We start from the raw sequence: 23,265 nt of genomic DNA on the forward strand, positions 1-23,265 counted from the left end.
AAAAAAAAAAAGACAAAGTAATAGTGTAAATGATTGCAAGATCAGTTGGTCAGATACTGAGTCTTCTGAATCTGTTTGAATTTAAGCAGGAATAACTTAGAAAACTGATAACTGGAATACTCTTGCATCAGGTTTAGCTGCATTTATGAAGTCATGTGTAAAACAACATGTAAAAGATTAGTCAAATCAACCTCTGAGACAGAGAGAAGGTTCAGAGGTGGCCTAAATTACATTCCTCCTGACAAAGAAAAAGCTAACTTTGTATGCAGACAGCTTACTAATAGACAAGCTGGACATCAATAGTTGGCTACTAATAGCAGAGCCAAAGACAAAACCAAATCACCAGGCACAAGTTTAGGGAGAACAAGTTTTCAGATGAGAGATGTTACCAGAATATTCGATCAAGATGAAGACAAAGCAAAATAATTTTAATATAGTTTAAAAATATTAATAAGAACGTTGTCATTGATAAGAAAGATGTCATTTGAAATCTTTATCCAGTCAATATAATAGCTTAGTCAGATGAGATTCTCAATAAAATTAAGGAAATTTATACATAAAATATACATTTTTATGTATTTGTACACTTACTAGAAGACACAGGTTAAATCTACCCCATAAACAACAAAACAGTATTTTGCCATGATGAAAACCTCATTTGACTGACAAAAATACAAAGCTTAAGGGTTATAGTAAGAATGTACCTCTCATCGGAGGGAATGGTACCTTTCGTAACACAATAATTACCTATCAGTGAAGGGAAAAATAGCTTTACACAGCCTACACACATTGACATTCTATAAGTAATGTAAGTAATTTAAGTGTTTATTTACTTACATGTAAGTAATTTACATGTGTAAGCCTACACATATTTACATTCTATCCTCTTTTTGTTGCTCTTCCTTTTGTACCAGAACGATGGTGACAAACTCTAGACTTGTCCATCTCCTCAGTATCCTCAGTCAAAGGGGAATTTTAGAGGAGATTTAAAAGTTTCTGTGATAATGGAATGAGACAGTCACTACAAAAAGCCATTTCTGCTCCCTGACTGATACTGGTCGGTATATCTTGGCAGGAATTGATGCCTGAGTTTGAAATAGTTCGGATATGTCTTCTGTGTCTCTTGCCACATAAAGTCTAGATAAAATGGTTTGTGTCATGTTTTTATTATTGCCTGTTTCATTCAAACCAGCAAAGTATATCGGGACTCGCTCTGAACCCAATGCTAGAAGTCACGCAGCTGAAGTGGTGCAACAAAAACAGAGAAAACTAAAACAAAAACACCACCATTGAAAAAAAAAAAAAAAAAAAAAAAAAAAACAACCACCAGAATAATGCCAGCACTGATAATCTCTCAACCCAGGCAGGTTCACGACCACAATTAAGGACAGGGAAAGGTTTAGAAATGGTGAAGCAGCTTCAGGCAAAACCACATCTTCTCAGGGAAATAGTTTCGTATCTTCAATGATCTGCTGAGTGATTTCCAGCAGAGGAAACAGCAAACAGGGCCTTAAAAGTTTTTAATGCAACTCAAAGGAAAGAGGGAAATGGAAAGCAGACTCCAAGTGCAATTAAAAATGCTGCTTCCTTTTTTTAACAAAAGGAGCACAAACATGCCCCTGCTCTGAAAACGGCACTGTTCTCACAGGAGGCTGGGAAGTTCCCAACAGCACGGTGAAGGCTGCCTAATGTTTCTCATTAGGCTCATATGAATTCTTGGCTAGTGAAATCCCCAAGGAGAAATTAGTAAGGCTGGGTCTGGGTAGAAAGAGAAATTGAATTCTGAATGGATACTTCAGCGGTGTGTTACCACATCTCCTTAACTACATTTGAAGTCTGTTCATCACACACTTCGTGACCCCTACCAAACACATTCCATATATCCTAAAGATTCGCTAGCAAAAGGCAGCTTTGTATCACTAAGTTGCTGAAGACTGATGGACTCTTCAGCAGACTATTTGGTGATGGAGCTGAACTCAAAGCTGCTTAATCAGTTTCTCTTGTTTTTCCCTCTAAAGGATGGTGTCTGTCCAGTTACCCCTGGGAAGGGGGAGAGTCTCTTCTCTGTGTCCTTTATATAATTCCTGGGGCATTGTGCTTTCCTGCACACTTGCCTACAAAAAGAGTGAGATTTCTCTCTCAGACAAGAAAATCATGCTCCTCCAGCAAGCCACAGGCCAGCTCAAACCCCTCTTCCACTGACCTTCTACCAACACTTACTCGTATTGGTAAGTGCACAGGGTTCAACGGCACAGAGACTTGAGGCTTCACTGTTTGCAAGGTTGGGCTCTTGAACCTGACAAATCCAGGAAAGCACTTAAACGGACTGACCTCTGGAGAGTTTATTTGTTGCAAAAAAGTGGTAGGATGAATTAGAGAATGAATTGGTTTCTGGCATGTATTTTGCCCACAGAAATTAATCCAGTCACTGCTAAAGCTCCCTCCCAAGAGCTTCTAAAGACCTTTGTTGTCCGTTTTCAACTAATGGGTTTTATACAGAGTTATACAGTGTTTTGAGAACTGAAGAAACTTGCCCCGTCTCTCCAAAAATGAGTATCTAAAAAACAAAAACAACAAAAAACACCCACCTTTTTTTTTTTTAATCTGTAGACAACTTGCACCTAATTTCAAAAGGAAGCCACTATTAAAGCAAGTCCTGTTATGCAAATCCTCAGCATGAACCATATGACAGATGGCCCAGTTCCCTTTCTAGATGTGCACATGAACATGGCTAACTGTGCAATGTGATTTTATTTCAAGTTGTCTTTACTTACAGAAAAAATGTGTAGAATTTCATTTCTTTTTCCATACTGACTATTCCATTTTTGGCTGCCACAGAAGGGATTAGCTGTTTGTTCCTACCGGCAGAGTTACGCAGAGGCGGCACATGGCCATTAGCCAGTGTCATGAGCCAACAGCTACAATGAGGTACTTATCCCAGTTGTCCATTCTGTAGGAACGGAGACAGGGAAGCAAAGCCTTTTATTCATGCAAATAAGCAATTTTACTATAGACTGTTAAATCTCTCATGCCAACATTCAGCCAAGTCTAAGACAACACTATATTTTAATCAGCAGTAATTGATCTGGTTGCTGATGGGAGAAATACATGCTCAATGTGCACATGACACATCACTAAATCAAAGCTCTGGAGGTCAAGAATGATCAGAATCAACTGTTTCCATTCACCAGATCAAATAACTTGTTCTAGTTCCAGCTCAACAGAAGAGTGACTTAGCATTTTATCTGGCTCTGGCAAGGACAGCCTTCAGTCAAGTGATTTCATTACTTAATTACTGAAAATACCACAGCAGCCCAGCTATAACCATGACCAAACTGCACAACTCCTGCAGTTTAGTGACTTTAGAGGGGCCAAGACCAAACTTTCATTTTAATAAGAGGAAGGAGAAAAATGATACGAAACTGAAGACAACCCTGAAAATGTTTGGAAGAGATGAGTCCTCAAATGACACGGAGGAACTAAAGGGCAGAAGTGGAGGAAACAAAATGAACATACAAGAAACATGAAAAAATTTATCAAAGTATGTTACCAAAGTACAGCAGCAGCTTAGATGGTGGAAAAATTTTAGAAGATGGCATCAACTCCAAATTTTTTGGTAAACAGCAAAAAAAGAGAGACATGGAAAATTACGTATAGTTAAGCAGCAAGTGAAGGTGTGAGATAAGGTACCTAAACTACAGGTTACGTGCTCCCTGTGTTACTCTCACCAGCCAACAGCTAGTCCTGCTAAGAAATGCCCAGCATCCAAGGGATGCCTCAAAATTCAGGCGACTTATAACATGGCAGCAAGGACTTGATAACCACCACTACCTGCTCCTTAAAGAATAAAAAGGGTCTAGGTTCCCCCTGTTTTTTAGCCCGCTGCTGAAACATATACAAATTTCTGGAGTTGATGAAAAGTTCCACATATTCAGGAATACAGACCTTTTTATTTAGTACCTGCAGTCCGACGAGCATCCTTAGGTCACTGAGGGATGGCTCCAGAGCTCTACCTCCCTTACCTTGCAGAGTCCCTACTCCTGAACCCCAAATCTCTCAAATAGGATCCATTCTGGGATAGACAACCCAAAGTCAATTGGCCATGGAGACAAAACTGGGACAGGAAGAACTGCAACTCACAGGCTGCCACAATGACATTTCGGCCTTTAAAGCTGCTTTCAGATTTTTTTTTTCCAGTTTTTCTGCCTAACTTGGGTGACAACAGCTGTGGGTTTGAGTTTTATTTCACTTGAGACTTTGTAGATGTGATCTTCCAAAGAAACCAGGCTTTTCTACCCCAAAAAAGTTTAAAATAGTCAGAACCAGACCAATTTTCATTTCAAGGCTGCCTTCAGACTTTGTGCATGGGTTGGGTGATGCAACATCAAATTTTGTTTGGACAAGATTTCTATCCTTGCAGTAACGAAGAGCAGAAGACAGTCAGTGGTCTTCATTGTGGAAATGTTAGCACCTGGGCAGTTTCAGCCTGACCATTCGATTTTCTTTCTGCTTTTCAGTGTTTCAGCACATTGTGAAAAGTACATTGGAATCTGCCTTCTTGCCAGTAGCTGAATGAATCACAATCACCCTCAACAAGTAAAGCAGGCTAAATATAGACACAAACAAAAAACATTATAGACTTGCCATGAATTAATTTACTTGCATGTTACACAAGATTAAACAACAAACAGAAGGGAATTCATGGAAGTGACAATGATTCTTTAAAAGCTTAAAAAGGGTTGAATTCTGCATTGCAGTTGAAAGCAACACTGATTCTCATGTGAACAATGTATTTTGCAAATATGTACTTGAATATGACATGATATAATTTTTACTTGATATAAGATGAAAACTTCTTGTTATGACCCTTTTGGAAACTAGAAACAATTAAGTGACAACTTTTTCAATGCTGTGGAAGAATCAGATGACTTTTTTTTTTTTTTTTTTTTAATCTGCAGTTCTCCTTGGCTGGTTGAATAGTTTTCCATCTGTGCAGATTCCACGGCCCCCCCCCCCCCCCCCAAAGATCTCTCCCCAGTTGAAACAGGCCAAAATATAATGAATCTCATGCAAGGCTATATATTCCAAGATTTTCAAAAAGTTGCTTATTTTATATTAAAAAAAAAAAGCAGCTCAGAGTTAAGAACTCATTATCAGACATATAGAAGGTAGAAATATAATTTATTATTAGCAGCTGCTGTCTAACTATTATTAGGCAGCTGTGTAAACTTTCTCCTGAATACTGAAGGTGGGTTGAGCAAGAGTTTGATTTACAACACCAAAATCTCCTCTTAGTTGTTCACTCTGCCATATATATGTCAGAGAATACCATGGAAAAATTCTGGCATGCCTTCAGTTTAAACCATTAGTATAATACTTTGACTCATGCATCTCTCACACTATAAATGTTTTGCTAATATGATACAGTGTTCGAGATGAGGACAAATCGTCGCTGTAAGCAGAATTTGCATTCCACTTACAGAACCACCCTTTGTGTACCCAGATAGCTTTTCTTGGGTCGTAGGTCAATACTCTTAGTGAAAACTAACTTTATAAATGCAAATCTATTATTAAAACCAGGCAAAATGTATTAAAAGGACGTTCACCTTCGCCTTAGGTTTTTCCATTGCATCAGGGACAGAACAGAGAATTAAGGCTATGATTATTTTTTGCTGCTCTGTGGACCAGCTCATTTCACACACAGCGACACTGTGACTTTGAACAGCCACATGGAAGAGCAATCACCAATGGTTTTAATCATCAGTAATTTAAGCATAAAACCGAAGCAGTCGCAAACAGCTGAGAAGCTCTAGCTACTATTCAAAGCTCATTCTTTACCCATTCTGATCTGAAGCAAAAAAAGACAGCTGATTTTGGGCCAAATTCAGAATAGTTTGGCCTGGAATAGTGCTGGATGCAGGAGCTTGTTCATAGGGCTTGTTTTTCCACAGAAAAAGAATAAATTGTAGAAAATTTTCCAGACCTTCTGCGTGCATTGCTAGAATAGCTGGATTACTTTAAGCCATTTCTATTATTAATAAACTGCTTAATTAGCTTCACAAACCAAGATAATTTCTAAAAAATAGTCATTTAATGTTTGTATGTATAAAAGACACACACCTATATATGCATTCATATATATGTATGTATGTATGAAAGAGGGAAAAAACAACATTCTCCCCTACTTAGATATCTACTATCCAAACATAAACTTAATTCCCCACCACCACCACGAAGTATAATTTTTCTGAAATACAGGAAGACTTTGGTGGCTGGTTACAAGTTGTGATCCTGATAACAGCAGATGTCAGCATTAAATCATCTGAGAGCAACTCAACTGACTCAGGTTCAATGCATTCATTGAAGCTTTATATAAAAACAGCTGCATTCAAAACATGAGCCAAAGTTTAATTGAAACTGGATAAAACCAAAACGTAAATTTACTGAAAGTTATTGCAGAAAAGCAATTTGACCAATTGCTTAGGTGAATTGCTTAGGGTGAATGTGGCTCCTTTCAGATGCCAGGAAACGATACTAACTTAAAGGAGGGCTACCTGCAGTTTTCACAGTCTGCAGAAAATCAAAAGAACCTGACTTGGATTCTTTAGGCAGCTTAATTTTAGGAATGTCTATATTCATGCAGAATTAAGCTGACTGACTACATCCATTTATTACAAAGTATTCACTTTAAGAAGTCTGCCACGTTTTTAAGCTCTACAGAAGAAGTTAGTGGTGTGCTTCCAGCTGTGTTATGCTTCATGCCACTATAGGATACTAAAACATGTCCTACAAATTACACAGCCCCTAGCGGATATGCTAAATCTATTTTCCAAGCCAAAGTCTTCATTGGAAAGCTTCATTCCTATAACACACTGGCCTTCCCTGCATCAGAGGGTTTTGTAAGACCCTTGCATCACACAGACCAGCTCAAGATGTTCTTAAAGAGACTGAAAAGGAACATTTTCTTTAAGTAGCAGAAAAATAATCTCGGTCCTGTCCCTGGAAAATTTCAGGTAATATTGGGTTTCTTCTGCTCCCAGAGAAAAAAAGAAGTCAAAAATACTTGATGTGTTTTTAAAGAGTGTTGAGTACAGCACACTGGAACAGCCCCTTTCAACAGTTGCACTTTCAGACATCCCAGGTTTTTATGACCCTACGTTCTTCTCTTACTCCCTTGGCTTCACATTCACAGCCTTTTCCTGTACCTTTAGTACATTGCTTACTAGTAGGTTTTATTGACTGCATGGCTAAAGAAGTCTAAAGAAGACACCTAAGGGTCACGTATTCCACTTTCAGATGACTGTCAGGCTCAGGACTAAACAGAGCTGAGTCTGCTTCTTTGATGAACTCCACACTACAAGTCAGTTTCAGCTCTCCCAGCATATAATTTTCTAAGTAATGTCCTTCCAGTTAAAGAAATATATGAATCTTCGTTCTGAATCTAAGCATGCTTGGACTTTGGGTAGCTCTGATCAGAAATGAATGCCTCAGATTTACTTCCAATTAAAGTAAGACTAATTAAATTTCACAGTTCCTTGGGGCTGTTTTTTCCAGATCTATGTGCAGCATAACAAACAGCTTCTTCAAACAATTTCAAGTAGCTGTGGTATGTTTGTAATTGTCTACCGCAGCTCAGAACCATAAAAGGTATAATGCAATATTTTTTTCCACCCCCCCCCCTTTTGGGGCATATTAAATAAAGGGATTTTATCTTGCTGTTGCTACTGCTCGTTTTGGACACGTTGCTGATCCCACTACAATTAACTTGAGTTTTCCCCTTCTGTCTCCACATCAGCACAAATGACAGGGCAGGCCCAGCAGGAGGCATATGCAGGGATAAAACAGCATTTAGCCACTAGCTATTCTAAGCGTGCGAAGGGATAAAGTCTTACATGCCACAAACATCTCGTCTCAAGGGACTGCTGACTGGAGAGGGAATGAAGTCTTCTCATACCTCTGGAAGATGCACTCAGCAGTCTTGCAGCAACTTCAGCTGCTTAAGAAAGTGCAAAAGCATTCTGCGTTCACATTGGTGCAACTCTGCTGGGTCACCTTAACTCACTGCCTCACCCTAAGGCAACACGATTAGCTGTGGTTTAACTGAATTCTAGGTAGGCAGCTGGCACGGACTGGAAAAGAACCTGTGTAAACGTGGTATAACAAGAGGTTTTCGAAAGCATTAAATGGGTAATCCAATAAAGAGAAAGGGACTACACCAATTGCACAAGTGATCAAACTTGAAATAGCTCATTTTAAGAGAACGAGCAACTTGTGAAAGTAAGGATGTGAATTTCCATGACAAGCACCTAGCTGCCATCCCACAGTTACAAGCCCCAAATGATGTCTGGCTTCACATCTACTGTGTTCTCAGAGGTGCAAGAGAGAAGGGCTGCATTTATCACTCTGAGCATTGCTCACATACACACTGATTTATAGTTATATTTCTTCCAACAGCCTTAGCTGTGTTTTGGTCCAGGATAGATGGCCAGAAGAAACAAGAAGTCAAAATCAAACAGAGCTGAATATAAACACATGTTCACAAACGTCTGATCAAATTTATGATTTCCATTCAGATGTGCTATGTCTGTTTTACAAGGGCATTACAAAACAAATACTGAATTATTTAATCTAATTTTATGTTCCATGACGTCTGCTGTTGCCCCACTGTAAAATAAGGTCTGAAAATTCACCATTTCACCACATAGGAGCCTGGAAGAATTCTACCTGCTTTCCAGGTGCTGTATTTACATATCTATACCCTGCATAATCTTTCCAGAGGCAAAAATAGGCATTTGTAATGAGGATATCTATAGCAATAATATTTGCGTTTGTTTCTTTTTCCTGCTTTCTTTGTATAGTAACAAAGAGTAAAGTTACTTATAGGTACAGCTGCACAATAAATCCTGTTCTGGAGGGATTTTGCAGTATGTTGAAAGTTGGTTTCTTTCTCACTGGAAATTCTCCAAAGGAATGTTTTTCCATAGGAAAATGCTGATTCATCAAAACCGAAGCATTTAGCAATTGTAAAAAGCCAATTACCGTGGAAGCCTATCTTGTACTGGGAATGAGCCCAGGCTCCTGCCAGCTTGCCTACGTCTCTGTGCTGCACAGATGGGAAACCAAATCATTGTGAAACTGAAGATAAAAGGCTTGACACAGAGATAAAAACATGGACAGCCCATTAGCTGCTGCTTCCAACGTCCAACGTTCCCTAAGTTTTTTAATCCAACACAACCAACCTGGAAAAGTGCTAGGCTAGCAGAGCGACTGCTCGGGGTGCTCGGAGCGTGGATGGACACTGTTCATATTGGGACACTCAGACCCATTCCCTTCACCATTAATGCTTAAGTTCCAGAGAGAGCTCTTTTTCCCTTGCCAGAGAATTTGGCATTATTCCCCCGTTTTGGGGAAAATTCTATTGAATATTAAACTTACTAACGCTAACTGAAAGGATCATTCCAGTGGATAAGGACAGATCAAACAACCACAAAACTCACATCAGGGAGCTGCAGGTCAGAAATGGACCAGCTCTCAGACTTGCAATGTGCAGTTCTGGAAATCTCATGACTCTGCTTATCCCCCTTATCACCCTGTGAATGCCAGCGCACGCACTCACACCCACAGAAGACAGAATGAGACAGGGCTCAAAATTACTGCTCGGAGCTGGCAGCCTGGGTAACAATAACTTGCAAAATAAAATTTACAGGGAAGGTCACATGACATCTCTCAAAATCTAGCTAATTATTAATCTAGATACCAACACTATGGCAAAGAGCTTGCACTAGAGGATGATCTTGTCCCAGTAATAAGCACAGACGCAGTGTCTGTGTTATTGTGAACAGATCTGTCAGCCAGTACTCAGGTGAGAGCTCATGGCTCAGCACATCGTTATGAGCAAATTCCCTTTTTCCTTACTAGCTCTTCTGATGCATTGGCACTTTCCAGGGCCATCACTGACTGCTACTCAGTTGTTGTTCCCCCCTCCTTTAACAGCGTAGGGAAGGGCTGAACAACTCCCTGCATGCTGAGAAATTCAACTCTGTCTTCCCACTTTATTTAATTTGGAGGATGCTATTCAGAGCTGGAGCCAGTAGCACCAGGGGACCACAGAAGCGCAAAGTGGCGGACGCTCAACCTAAGCTCACCAGAGACAACATCAGCTCCTTCAGGAACAGGATTGTTATTACAGGCAAAAGTGTTTTCAGATTGGTGGTGATTTTAGATATATCTGTAAGACAGTAATTCAGTGCAGTTTTTGGAAAGTGGAGCTCACTACTCACTAAACAAGTCGTCTTGCAGGGAGCATATGAACGTGGTGCCCCAGAATTCAAAACAACTGTCAGATAGCCTTAATTGGACAGGGGAAGTTTAGTCGTCCAAATCAAAAACAAAAACAGCAAAATTCACGTATCCAGGACAGCATACTATTGACTTAAATGACTTGGAAGTTGCAGTTTCTGTTTTGTTCGGCAATTAGATCATGTTTTATCATTTAGATGCACTAAAAGATGTAATCATGAGAATTACTGTAATGGACTTAAGTATAGTTACTATCCACTGGCCTGTACCTGGGAAAGCATCTCACAAATGCTCAGTTCTCAGCATGCAACTGAGAGGCTACGAAGTGCAATTACGTCCATTATAATTCTGAAAATTGACATATGCAGCCTCAAGAAACTTACTGAGTTTCTCACTAGTGTTAGAACCTGTACCTTCTAATGTGGCATCCAAATTATGTAATTGACAATTCATCCTATTTCTTTTTATCTTGTGCTTGAAGTAGATTTTCATGCTTGTCCTTTTCCAGTATTCTGGATCCTTGCCTCTCCTGAGAGACCCCCAAAACGTTCCCTTATGGCTCTGAGATATCCATAAGGGAGAGGCTGGAACAAAAATATTTTGGAGCTCTTAAGACATTGTGAAACAACAGATCCGCAGGATGACTATTACATAAAGAACCACAACCTGACTGTAACAAAGAAGAGCATTTCTACAATGATCTGAATCCCTTCAAATAAATACTCATCTCCCTCTACATCCAAAAGAGAGACAAGGCACCTTTTTTAGAGGAATCCATCTCAACCATGCAGCTTCCTTCTCAAGAAACTTCTCTTTCCCCGTACTGACTAGAGAACCCTTCTGTTCACTCAGCTGTAGTTATCCTTTGTGAAACTGCTCTTCGGAAGCCAAAATGATAATGGAGATTACAGAGATAAGGAACACTTCAAAGATTCAGGGAATCTTGTCAGAATTTTGTGCAGCCAGGACCCTACAATGAAATCTATAGATTTAGTTTTCAGAAAACCTCAAAGCCCTCCAAGAGTGACATGCCAGTGGTCTCTACAAGGAACATGATTGAGCGCAACAGGCAGGGAGATAAAAGGGACAACAAAAACCTAGTAAGATTATAATGTAGGATTTCCACTGCTTGCTTCTAAACTCGTCTTATGTCAGAAAGTTTGACCTTTAGAGAATCGTTTCTTGGAACAACTCGTTCTGGAGCACACAGGGGAGAGGATGTTCTGACCCCTGTCCTGAAAATACATGAGCTTGGCTTGGTGCAGCTCAAGAAGCAACTCTAGTGGAGCTGCTAATGAACAGTTACCGCCATATATAATTGAATGCAATAATCCTTGAGGGAAAAATAACCAGGAAGGGGGAGAAAATAATAATCAAAGGAACATTTAGTGTAGCAGACTGACACTGGACTCCAATAAAGGGATATTTTTCAAAGCTTTATTTTGTTAAAGACACCCTGAGGCATAAATATAAAAACTGATGTGCTTTGCTAATACATTGCTCTTGTTCTGCTTGAACCAAAAATGCATCCATTAGAAAAGAGAAATTCAACCCCAGCTGAGCAGTAACCATAAATAAAATAGAAACCTGGATTAAATTCACTGATATTTGAGGCCAAAGTCTTCCACATGACTCTCAGGCATTGATCCAGAAGTACATAATTATGAGAAAGGAAATTCCTCCTAATCCTGTCAAGTCCTGACTCCTAACATCTCCATTGATTTTTAATCTTAGTTGTCCTGGATATGATAGAGTGGAGCTCAGTTTTATCAGTTATCTACTGACATAGCCAAGAATAGCCTAGTGGTATGCATTACAGCATACACAAATGTGAAAAGGATGTAAAAACAAGACAATTATCAATGAGTTTATGAACCTGAATTCCATGCATGCGATTTGAAATACATAGCCTGAAGTATAAAAAGAGTTTTGTCTTTTTAAAAGTAATGTAAATTTTGTGCAAAAAAGTAACAGAGAAGAAAGGAACTTGCTCAATAAATAAAATCATATTAAAGCCATGTACTAGAGAATTTATTGCGTCTTCCTCTGAAGACGCTGACATGGTCCCTACCATTTGAGACAGGGAGCTAATTAAGTGTGATTATACATCTCTGTGTGTAGACATGAAGAGGTACCTTTAGCACGAATACTTACAAGGACAGCAGGAGGCCCAAAGGCCACCCCATCTTGAAAATTTATGGAAGAAGTTACAGGAATAAAGTTACAGATTTCTCAAGGCTGCAGAGTACCCCTTTCTGTTGGTTACAAGGCATGCAGATGCCTCGAGATGTAGCATAGCTATAGTCAACTGCCTCTGAAAATGAAGTGGCAATAAAGATGTTTACTACCCTCTCATTTTAAGAGAGGTGATGTAATAGGATTTTAAAAGAACAGTAGGGAGCAAGGGCCTGCCCCAGTTAACCCTCTCAGGTGCACTGCCTCGAGCAGACCGGCTGGTTGCCACAGGCAACGCTGGCTGAGATTTCTTCCTGTGGCTGCTCTTGGTTAAAACACAAACAAACAAACAAGAGACCATGAACTGTTCTATCGTTCATGTCCTGTTTTCTGACTAACACAGATCCCGCTGACAGCCGTGGACCGGCTCCTGAGCACCAGAACTGACAGGGTGCGCAGAAATAGTCCCCTGGGGCCGGAACCTTGCTGCAGAGGTGGCTGCTCGCTTGCCGCACTGCCACCCCTGGTCCCCTGCGGTGTGAACAGCATCTGTGTAGCAGCTCATGCAAACGGCCCAATGTTAAATACCTGCTGGATCAGTATTTTAGAGGATCTGCTCCGAGTTTCAATGCTGTGGTTGCCTCATCTTGGGAAAACGGGAGAGAGCGGGACTGATGTTGTGATGGAAAGTTCTTTGGCTGACTTTGTGGGGGGTGGTTTCCATCCCTTTGTGGAGCTGTGGTTTATTTTGTTTCTTGTTCTGTTTCTTGATAGCTTGCCAGCGTCCTCTGGGATAGATTCTTCCTCAGCATTTTCTGAATCTTTGTCAGTACAGTCCAATTCCTTCTCCTCCCAGCTCTCATGCAGGCAATGACTCAGCCCTGGCTCTCACTTTCCCTTTGTTGAACTCTGTGACAATTTTTTCAGCTGCATTGCTATGCGGCCAAAAGAAGTATGTATACACTGTGCCAAAAAGGAATTTCAAACAACAGAAAGAAAAAGCAGGAAAGATGTTTGTTTGCTCCGTATTAGAAGATCTGTGTTTTATGTCTCAAAACAGTATGTACAGAACCTCTGGCATTTATCTGCCCGGGATTGGTGTGACCCACAGGATGTTCAACTGTTGCTAAATCTGCAGAAAGTTTTAGCTGAGAAAAGTTTTGAATAGTCCTCACAATTCATAGGCTTCATATCGCATTATCAGAGGACACTAACAAGCTATATTGAGACTTGAAAATGGCTAATGGTGAAGCGAGCTGCAGAGGTGGAGTCATGGATATACAAGATGGGTTAAGGCACAAGTCTCTTTGAATTACTAGTCTGGAACTGCTTGCAAGCAAAATAACCTATTATTGTTATTAGAAGCAAGGATGACAGAATTAATGAGTAGAATTTCATTAAGAAAGGAGGAAGGAGCAAGTGATGCTGGTAGTCAGAAGGAGGATAGGGTACCTGGGTAAATCTAATGTAAATTTGCCTTTCAATAGATAAAAGCAGACAATAACGTCCTTGTTCAGTTAACTGTGTTCCTTTTTCACAATTCATTTCAAACTGAAAACACCCAAGGAAGGGCAAATCTTAACCAACATGGAACAAAATGCGCTATCTTGATGGGCAGGGGAGGCAATGCAGGCACCGCGATGAGAGACTCTGAATACCATAGCCTCCAAATCAGTGCAAACTCTCAACTAAAATAAGTATCTGTACAGAACCACGTCATTGCCTAGTTATTAAGGGCTTGATGCACCCATGTTTCCTAAGTTATGGAATAATTTGTCTCTGTGAAAGGGGCCTGAGAATCAAATTCCAAACAGAAGTCTTAACTCAGGCATATGAGAATAGCCTGAATATTTTCCAAGTTTCAAATTTTAGGGGAAAACTTATAAATTCAGCAGAAGGATTTGATAAGCTGTGCATGTATTTTTTTTTTCTCCCCCTCTTCCTCAGACCAATTTTGTCACTGAGTTGCAAACTGCTACAATATTTTACTCTGAATGCGAAATATCAACGTATCTATCTCACGGGCAAAGCTCTGGTTTACTGATTTTGTAAGAACTCAGAGATCAAGCCTCGCCTTGGCTTAGAAGCTGTAGATTTGTTTGTTTTTCTTCAGAATTATTAGGACCAGGTGCTGCTGACCTGTGGATACACAAGACCCATCACCTTTGCTGTACTCCTGTAAGCTTTGTACTCTTGCAGAACTTTACCCATATTCAGATTCCTAAATCGAGGAAGACACGCCATAAACAGCTCCTCCTATCAGCATCTTTTCTAGGTCACAGTCAGTCTTTCACAGACATCTTCCCTGAGATGGGGGTGTTGTTGCCACAGCCTTTCCTTCGGATATCACTTATGTAACAGCGCGATCTGGGCGGTTACGCAAGCCTCGCGCATTCCCGGCCACAGCAGGACAGTGTGTGAAACGTGCACCCGCGAGCAAACAGTGATTCAAGTTACAATAATGCTCCACTTGGGATCTCAATCTGGAGAGGGGCCTGAGCTAAAACAGCAGACAGATGCATGTATTCTCTGAAGAGCACGATTATTTGTTTGTACACAAAGTATCGCCAGGATACTACAAGGCTTTTCTTCCACCTCCAAAACGATCTGCTGCCAGCTTGTCTGAATCCGTTTCTGTGCCATTGTTGAGCCTGCTCAGCCTTGAAAACAAGAACGTCTTTATAATAAAACTTACCTGTCTTTTTGCTTGTCTGTAGGGAAGGGCTGGAACTGCGGAGACAGAAATGTCTCTGGTCCATTATTTCACTGTCTAATTGTTTAAGAACCAATAAATATTGATTCTGTTCCTGCCTTCCAGCATTCCAAACAAGCTAAATTATTAAAGTGGACAAGGAGGAGGAAAACAGAGGCAAGTCCTCCCCATTCTAGGAACTGGCTAACAGACAAGCTCATCTTATACTTACTGTGGACTAAATGGTACAGCTTCTGTCTCCTTGGTATAAACACCAATAGTCTCCAGTGGATCAGAAGAGAGTGTTCAAGAAACTATGATGTTTACACCAAAATGCCTTGCTCTTGGTGAAAAGTTGATTTTGATGAACAGAGTAGTTCCAATGAAGTACAACATTATATAGAGGTATGCAGTAATATACTGAAGACTATGATAAGGACAACCAGATAGCTGCAGTACTAAAATTGCTGATACTCTCAAAGTCCAAGCAAGGATCTGTGCAAGGGACAGTGTGGGAAGAGATATCTTCTACTATCCAAGTGTTGATAAGTTAAAGGAAAACCTGTGAGTACAGGAGATGAAGTAAAGATGCCTGAGATTTTATACATTTTTCCAGCTACTGAGGTTTTCATTTTCAGATTTTTTTTTTTTTTTAATATGATTTATAGCACACTACACAGCCACATTATTACAATGTATGTTATGGTTTAAGAGAGACCAAGATTAAGGAAGATAAACCAAAAAAGTGTATTTGTGGATGTCAAGCTATGGAAGGGCTCACCCACACTAGGCAGGATTCTTTAAACCTTTTCCAGTTTTAGGAATTTAATAATATTTGGCTGGCAGACCTCTAAATCCCTGGGCAACCTATGCATAAGCCAAGTAGGTCAGCTGTTGGCAAACACGAGACCACAGGAGTCAAATGAGTTGGTAAACTCTGCTCTGCCTCACTGCCAATCCTGAGCTAATGGATGGGAAAAAAATGGTGAATAAAGGAAATGTGTTCATAATACAGACTACACAAAATAGATGTTTGCAGTGCAACATCAGAGACACAGAAATGACACTTAACACTCAGTGTGGGAACTTTCCATCTTTGCATGAAAGATGAACTCACACGAAGGAGTAATTCTGGCTCTGAGTTTACTCATCAGGAGCATTTAGGGATATAATTAGCTGCATTTTTTTTGGTGGGGGAGGGGCAGAGGGGTTGCTTTTTTAAAAAAAATTATTTTGTTTGTTTTGAGGGGGGCTTGTTTAATTACAATCAGACAGATAACATGAAAGGAAAGAGCAAGAACAAGGAACTAAAGAGATGTACAACTAAGAGCACAAAAGGGTGCCATGGCAGGGAAAATGACTTATCTTCATCTGATGGAATAAGTTATTCCCATTTAGCTTGAAGCTAATTTTCCTCCCAGCTCTGCATAAAAAAAGCCAAACTATTTTTGGCGACTATATTAGGGAAGACTGAGATGGCTTTTAGGCTCAGCAGAAGAAAGACAATTCTGTTATTTGGTCATGAAAAAGTTAGAAAAGGAAATCCAATTATAAATTTAAGCTTCGGCATTTAAGATGAATAAGCCATCAAGTAAAGTAACACGAAGTCAGACCTATTTTCCTTCCAGGATAAACTGGTGAGAGCTTCCACGACTTTACTGAGGAAAGGGGAAGATTCTGCAACCACACCACCTTGCACAGCAGGCCACTTCTATTTACTCTACTAATTTCTTTAAGAAAACTTTGCAAGAAATCAGTGAGACTGCAACAGGTTTTCTCCAATGCAATGAGGAGCAGAATCTGGCCCCAGTGTCAATCTCTCATCTAAACTTTAACTGGAGGTATTTCTGTAGGAGTTATAACTGACTAGCTGAGACTTTTTTGGTACAGAATCGTGGCTTATCTCAGCTTATTTGAGAGCACGCGCCAATTGATTCCAGGAGACCGTATCTAAATGCAGATCTCTTTTTTATTTAAATTGCAAGTTGCAAAGGTCATCACCCACAATCCTGATGATTCTTATTAGACACGACCAGGGCTATAAAACTGCTTATAAACAGTAAAAGCATGTCCACTGTTTGAGTTGGTTCCCTGCTGACATTTCACACACTTTAATAGGACAACGAGATGAAGACATCAGTCTTTTAATGGCAAAGCAATCGCATGTTGGGAAGGAAAGGTATCGAATCATTTTCCAAGTATGGTGCAAGCCTCTGAGGTGCTGAGCACTGGGCAGCCAGCCCACAGCCCTGCAGTTCAGGAGCTGACCACGTCCCCACTAGCGACCAGTGCCTGGCTCCTCTGCCAACAGCGGGGCACAGCAGGCAGGAGGAGCCTAGGAGGCCTCTGAGCAATATGGCTTTGCTGCTCCTCACATCACAACCACGTAAGAACCCAAAATGCTTCAGAGAGAAAACAAAGGGAGGGGACATATCACCACCTTTGACTGGAAAAAATAAAAAATAAAAAAAATTAAGGCTCTAGCTTTGAGACTGGACCAGTTAACGAGATGGCCTCCAGAAATTCCTCCCAGTCTTACTTACTCTGATTCTATGACATTTGAAATTGTCCCACGTGTGATATCATCAGCTAAGGTAATTCTGAACCCTTGCCTCCCGCTGCTACAAGACCAAAGTGCTATACAGTCGTGGTGCCCCAGAGGCAGGGAGCTCAGCCTCACAGCAAGGCCTGTAGGAGCTACGTAACTTGCCAGAGGTGCCCTTTGGGCTCTGGCCCACAGCCACAGACCAGCTCACGAGCCACCAGATCAGTCACTGCAGCACATGCCTAACAGTCGCACCACTGCCCCAGCAAGCAGACTGTCCAGGAATCTTTGTTTCAGGAGGTTTCAGGTACATATAGTCAAAATAACATTGATTTAAGTAGCTGCCCTATTTTTGCTACTCTGCTTACTAGCTCTGTACTCATTTTATTCCAGGAGCAACAAACAGTGCTAAAGAATTTCACATCAGCAATGCATCAGTACCTCATTCCATTTTGTAACAGGGCAGCTCAAGTCTGAATCTTCCCTGCCTACACGTAGACAAACTTTTGAACATTATTCTTACCACATACAAGCAAGAAGATCCTCTTCAGTTTGCAAGCTACAGAATTTCAGAACTTTTGAAAATCCAAACTGCAGTGTCTCTCTTCTGCTTCTGAAAGTCAGTTTTTAAAAACAACAACAAACAAACAAAAAGCAGCATGGAGAGCCCACAAGGGGCTGGACCTGCCAGTCCTGGCCAGTTCACAAGAGGGAACACGATGTATCAAAGGAAGCCTTCCCTGGTATGCCCACAGAGGTATGGTCACTCCAGGCGACCCACAGAGGCACCTTCCCATCTAATGTCTATTACAATTAACGAGAAGGATTGCAGGGCCACAGAGATATCCAAAGATATTTCCTATTTATATTTCCTATTTACATGCAAAGTCTCCCTCAACAGAAGACTTCCTCTGGTCTTAAGTTTCTCCCTCACCATCACCTTCTCTGCAGCAAGGTTACAGAGCTCCCCCCCTCAGGTGTTCACATAAAGCTTTGTTCTGAGGGCTCCAGTCCACCATAAATTGCTTATGTTAAATGACTTTCACTGACATAGGCAGGATATATGAAGTAAATCACTACAATGACTTCTCACCCTCATTTAGTACCAAAGAAACACATTTTACTTTGTTGGGTAGATAAAGTCAAAACGGACAACTGAGTTGCAGTGGCCCCCAAAACTCACTCTAGGTATACCGTGCCCCACTGTGATGGGCACGGTCAATAGCAAAGGCTGGGGAAAGCACAGTGAGAAACTCTTCTGAAAAGTTCAAGTTACAGCAAATATGGGAGCCCAGGGAACTCTTACTACATTGCTAAAGCTGTAATTTAATGTTCAGACCAAATTCATTGCACTGTGCATTAGGGAGACAATGTGGTCTGGAGGTTACAGAAGAGGGCTGGGAACCACAAGTATCCTCTTGGGATCCTAGCTGAAATGAGCTGCTCACTGCATGGCTTAAAGGAAGTCACTTAATCTGATCTCTGCATCTCTTAGTCAGTTTAGATATAAAACCAGACAGAAAGCAGAACATGGCTAAAATTTCCTGGTGCTGCAGCCAGACCTTATCTGTGCAGAATTCTTTTTGATAATTTATTATGGAAGGGAATATCATAGAAGTGGATCCAAAAAAAGTCCAGTTTCTTAACAATTAAAACAAAGCACTAAGATCAGCATCCTTTTTAGTGTTAAAGAAATATATATAAATTGTACAAGAAACACTACGCTGCTAACAGTGCCTGGATAGAGAGAAAGGAAAATGTCTCAGTCTTATTGCCATTATACCACCCATTCATTAAAAAGATATCTGAGCAACCAGATTGGCTTTGGATGCTGATTTGGGAGTGCACATTTGGAGTCATTTCATCAACGGTTTGCAGTATCCATTCATGAGAGAGAACCAGGCATCACAGCAAGCAGATGTGCTGCTCCACTGACAGTCTGTGGAACGGGCAGAAGAGTCCTACCAGGTCAAATGCCTTCACAGCTCCAAAGCCACTCCACAGCTAAGTGCACTGGTGTTGTTTTACACCACTGCCAGTTTGAATGCTCAAGATTTTCTTGCTATAGTTGGAATCAGATTATCAAAAGGTCTGTTTTTATCATGCTCAGGGTTTCCTGGAATCCACTAATCTATTTCAGCTCTGAAGTTAGCAGATCATGAAAGAAAAGTGACCTCTCAGAGTGTAGAGTGAGCTAGGTAACTATGATTTCGAAACAAACAAACGAAAACACACACAAACCAGCCGCGTACTGAAACTTCAAACTGGATCCATGCCTCAGTTTTTTGAGAGCTTCAAGGATTTTGGACTGGAAAACTGCTGACAGGAGAAACCTGTGAGGCCATCACTCCAGCTGCAAATTCAAGAAGTTGAATCAAGCAGACGAATTTGGTTCAGGTCCCTACTTTATAGGAGGATGCACCCTGAACACATCGAAGTATACAGACAGCTCATCATAGATGGACATTTTAGCCCCTGAAATTTCATTTGCTCTATATTCTAGCCCCGTTTACTTTCTCCTGATTACAGGCTCCTCAGCAGAGTACCACGTGCCTGCCTGGTAACGAGAACATTGCAGTAAAGCTGTGATGGCTGGTAGGCAGGTGTTCAGCTTGGAAATTGTGCAGGAGCCCAGACATCCTCCAAGGAAATTTTACTTAAGAACCCTGCACATGGTTTGAAAAACATATCAAATCATTCAGAGCATGTTAGGCTAGGTGAATTGAGAGCTGCACCAAGATCCAACCAAAATTTACCAAATATCCACTAAGCCAAGGAAGGGAAAGTCTTAGCTACAGCAACGTTTTCCCCTCAGTTTCACATGTAACATAGTGCCACCTAAAAAAAAAAGTGTCTAATATTTTTAATTGCATTTTTATTATTTGTATGTTATTTTAAGTTCTTTAAAGCATATTTTTAATATTTTCTTTAAACATTGTATCAAATGAATACGATGGGAAAACATTCCACAATAAGCATGCATTCCCCCTCTGCTCACAAATGGCTTATAAAATTCAACAGTAACATTTTGGCAATCAGAATTATTTACATAGGAGATGGATGACTAGGCATGGGAAAGCAGCCTTTGTTCACATCAAAGGACTACATACAAATTCTCACATGGTACAGATACTCATTTTTATTTACAGACAAGAATGATTGAGTAACTCGATACAAACACGAAGAGTAAGAAGTACAGTAGGCTGAAAGGGGAAAAATGCTGCATAACTTGCCCAGTGTAAGAAAAGTTATCCTATTGCATCATACAGGAAAGTGTTGCCTCAGAGTTCAAGCATGGGCCATGAAAGCTCAGATCCTGCACTCTCTCTTTAGATGTCCAGCAGCACCAAGGAAGCTGCTAAGTGACTTTTCTCACTTCGGCTACCTCAAAAATAGGTCTTGTATACTATTAAGGATTTCAGAACAAGAAACAACAAACCTCTGAGCCAAAGACCAGCTTATTGTCTGCAAACAATGTGGAGGAGAGCACTCCAAGTTATCCAGCTTTAGCTGTAGCTAGTCTCCTGTTCAGGCTCCCTCCTATCAATCACCTTTCACATTACAAAAAAGCCAGTTCATTCAAGGCACAAAATTGGGCCTAGAAATCCACTTTTAAAGGTGTGGGCTTGGAAAGATCTCAACAGGGTATTTTGTGTTTGAGAATTAACTCTGGAGTAGCACCAAGCACTAGCTAGCACCTCCAAACTTGCTAGTTCACACCTCAAAGGTGATCACAACTTGACTGCAGAATTTTTAGGAGCCTGGTTTTAAACAGAAGCTGTAGCACAGTAGCGATACTAGTGAACAACAACCAAAAAAGGTCCAATAGTACACAAACCAATAATTCAAACGCTATGGGTGTTACTCAGCATTACAACTGGATTGTAGGGGTTGTGTGTTGTTTTGTTCCTCCATCACAAGACTCACTCCCTCCTGTTTCGACCACTTTTCCCATTACTTCTTTTCTAACATAAATATGTAGATACATATTATGTTTGTATTTAACGAGGACAAACACAACCAAGACACTTCACATCACTGATCTCTCCCTTTGGGAAGAGGATAATAGACACCATCATGCAGCAACTGGTAGTCACGTTATTAACATACTACTGGAAGACACTCAGGTAATCCTACATGCAGTAGGATAAGCCATGAAAGGAAGCGTGAATGCCATATGAAATGAAAGAGACAGACACTTAATTCCTGCAAGACCTTTCATTCGTTTCCTCCCTGGATCTGGTGCAGTCCCACATGCTCCCTTCCACTGATAAAACCATCACGCAGACAGGTACACGGTTTGTTTGATGACAACAGATCTGTTCACTGATTTCCTGATTCGTGATCATCCACCCAATGGATGCAAACTATAAAACCACAGCTTATTTCCTAATTCTTTGGGACAGTTATTTTTTACTTTTTATTTTGCCAACTAGAAAATTTTTTTTTTTAATCAAAATCACAGTTAAAATAATCTGCAGGTTTAAATCCCACATAGATAATAAGTCAACAACTTGACCATCTCTGATCAAGGATGAGTGACATGTGGATGGTAGGAGCATTTCTAAAGCCAAACGTGCATTTAAAGTAATTCATACGAATTGTTTACCAACGGAAGAGATGTGTTTACTGTACAGTCAATGCTACTTGATCTACTTAGAGGAAACCAGTTTAGAGGGAAGGAGATTAAATGACTCATTAAAATTGCAATATGCATATTTTTTATTCCCATGGAATTATATTTTTATTTTATAACCACTACTAAAAGTTCTGGATAAGCATACTTTTCTTTGTTGCCGATTTTTATTTTTAAATGCAGACCACCAACCTGGAAAATTAACTTGCTGTCTTTACTGCATACATATAAGGTGATGATCTAGAAACAGAGCATCCCAATTGCTGATTAAAAAAATAAACTTAAAAAGCAGAGACTTTTTCCAAGCTATCAGCTGCAGTAGCAAGGTACCGCAGGTGCTATAGAACCTATTCTATCAGGTAGAAGACGCTGCTTTAGGTGCAGGTTTCTTATTTGCTGAACAGTTTTGACAGGAAAAATATTTGGAGGTGTAGTAATAAACTTGCTTTCCTCACACTGGCGATGGCTGGAAGTTTGAGAATTAGCTAGACCATTCTGTCAGCTTACAAGGGACCCAAGTCTAACTTTTTCGGACGCCCTCAGCCAGCTGAACTTCCAAAAAGGAAAAGACATTACAGAATATTCTACACTTCCTTCAGCCATTCCTGTAGGAACTATATTGTTTTCTGGAAAATACTTTTAAAAAATAATCAAAGAGCATAACACTCGCTCTTGGTGGTCAAAGAACTGTGATGTACTATTTGAAATTAGTACCTTCAGAGGAGCTAGTGAGTGGGTTGGACAAAAAGGGGAATAGCAGATCCTTTTAGGATTTCTACACCCATCATGGGAAGACAATTATCTAAATTTAGTCCTAATTTCAGAAACGTCTTTGAGATCTTTGATTCAACATGAAAAAATTACTTCTGCATATAAAGCCATGATACTACAAATCTAATTTGATCTGTATAAGATTTT

This window comes from Cygnus olor, chromosome 9, assembly GCF_009769625.2.
Source record: "Cygnus olor isolate bCygOlo1 chromosome 9, bCygOlo1.pri.v2, whole genome shotgun sequence".
Lineage (NCBI taxonomy): Eukaryota > Metazoa > Chordata > Aves > Anseriformes > Anatidae > Cygnus > Cygnus olor.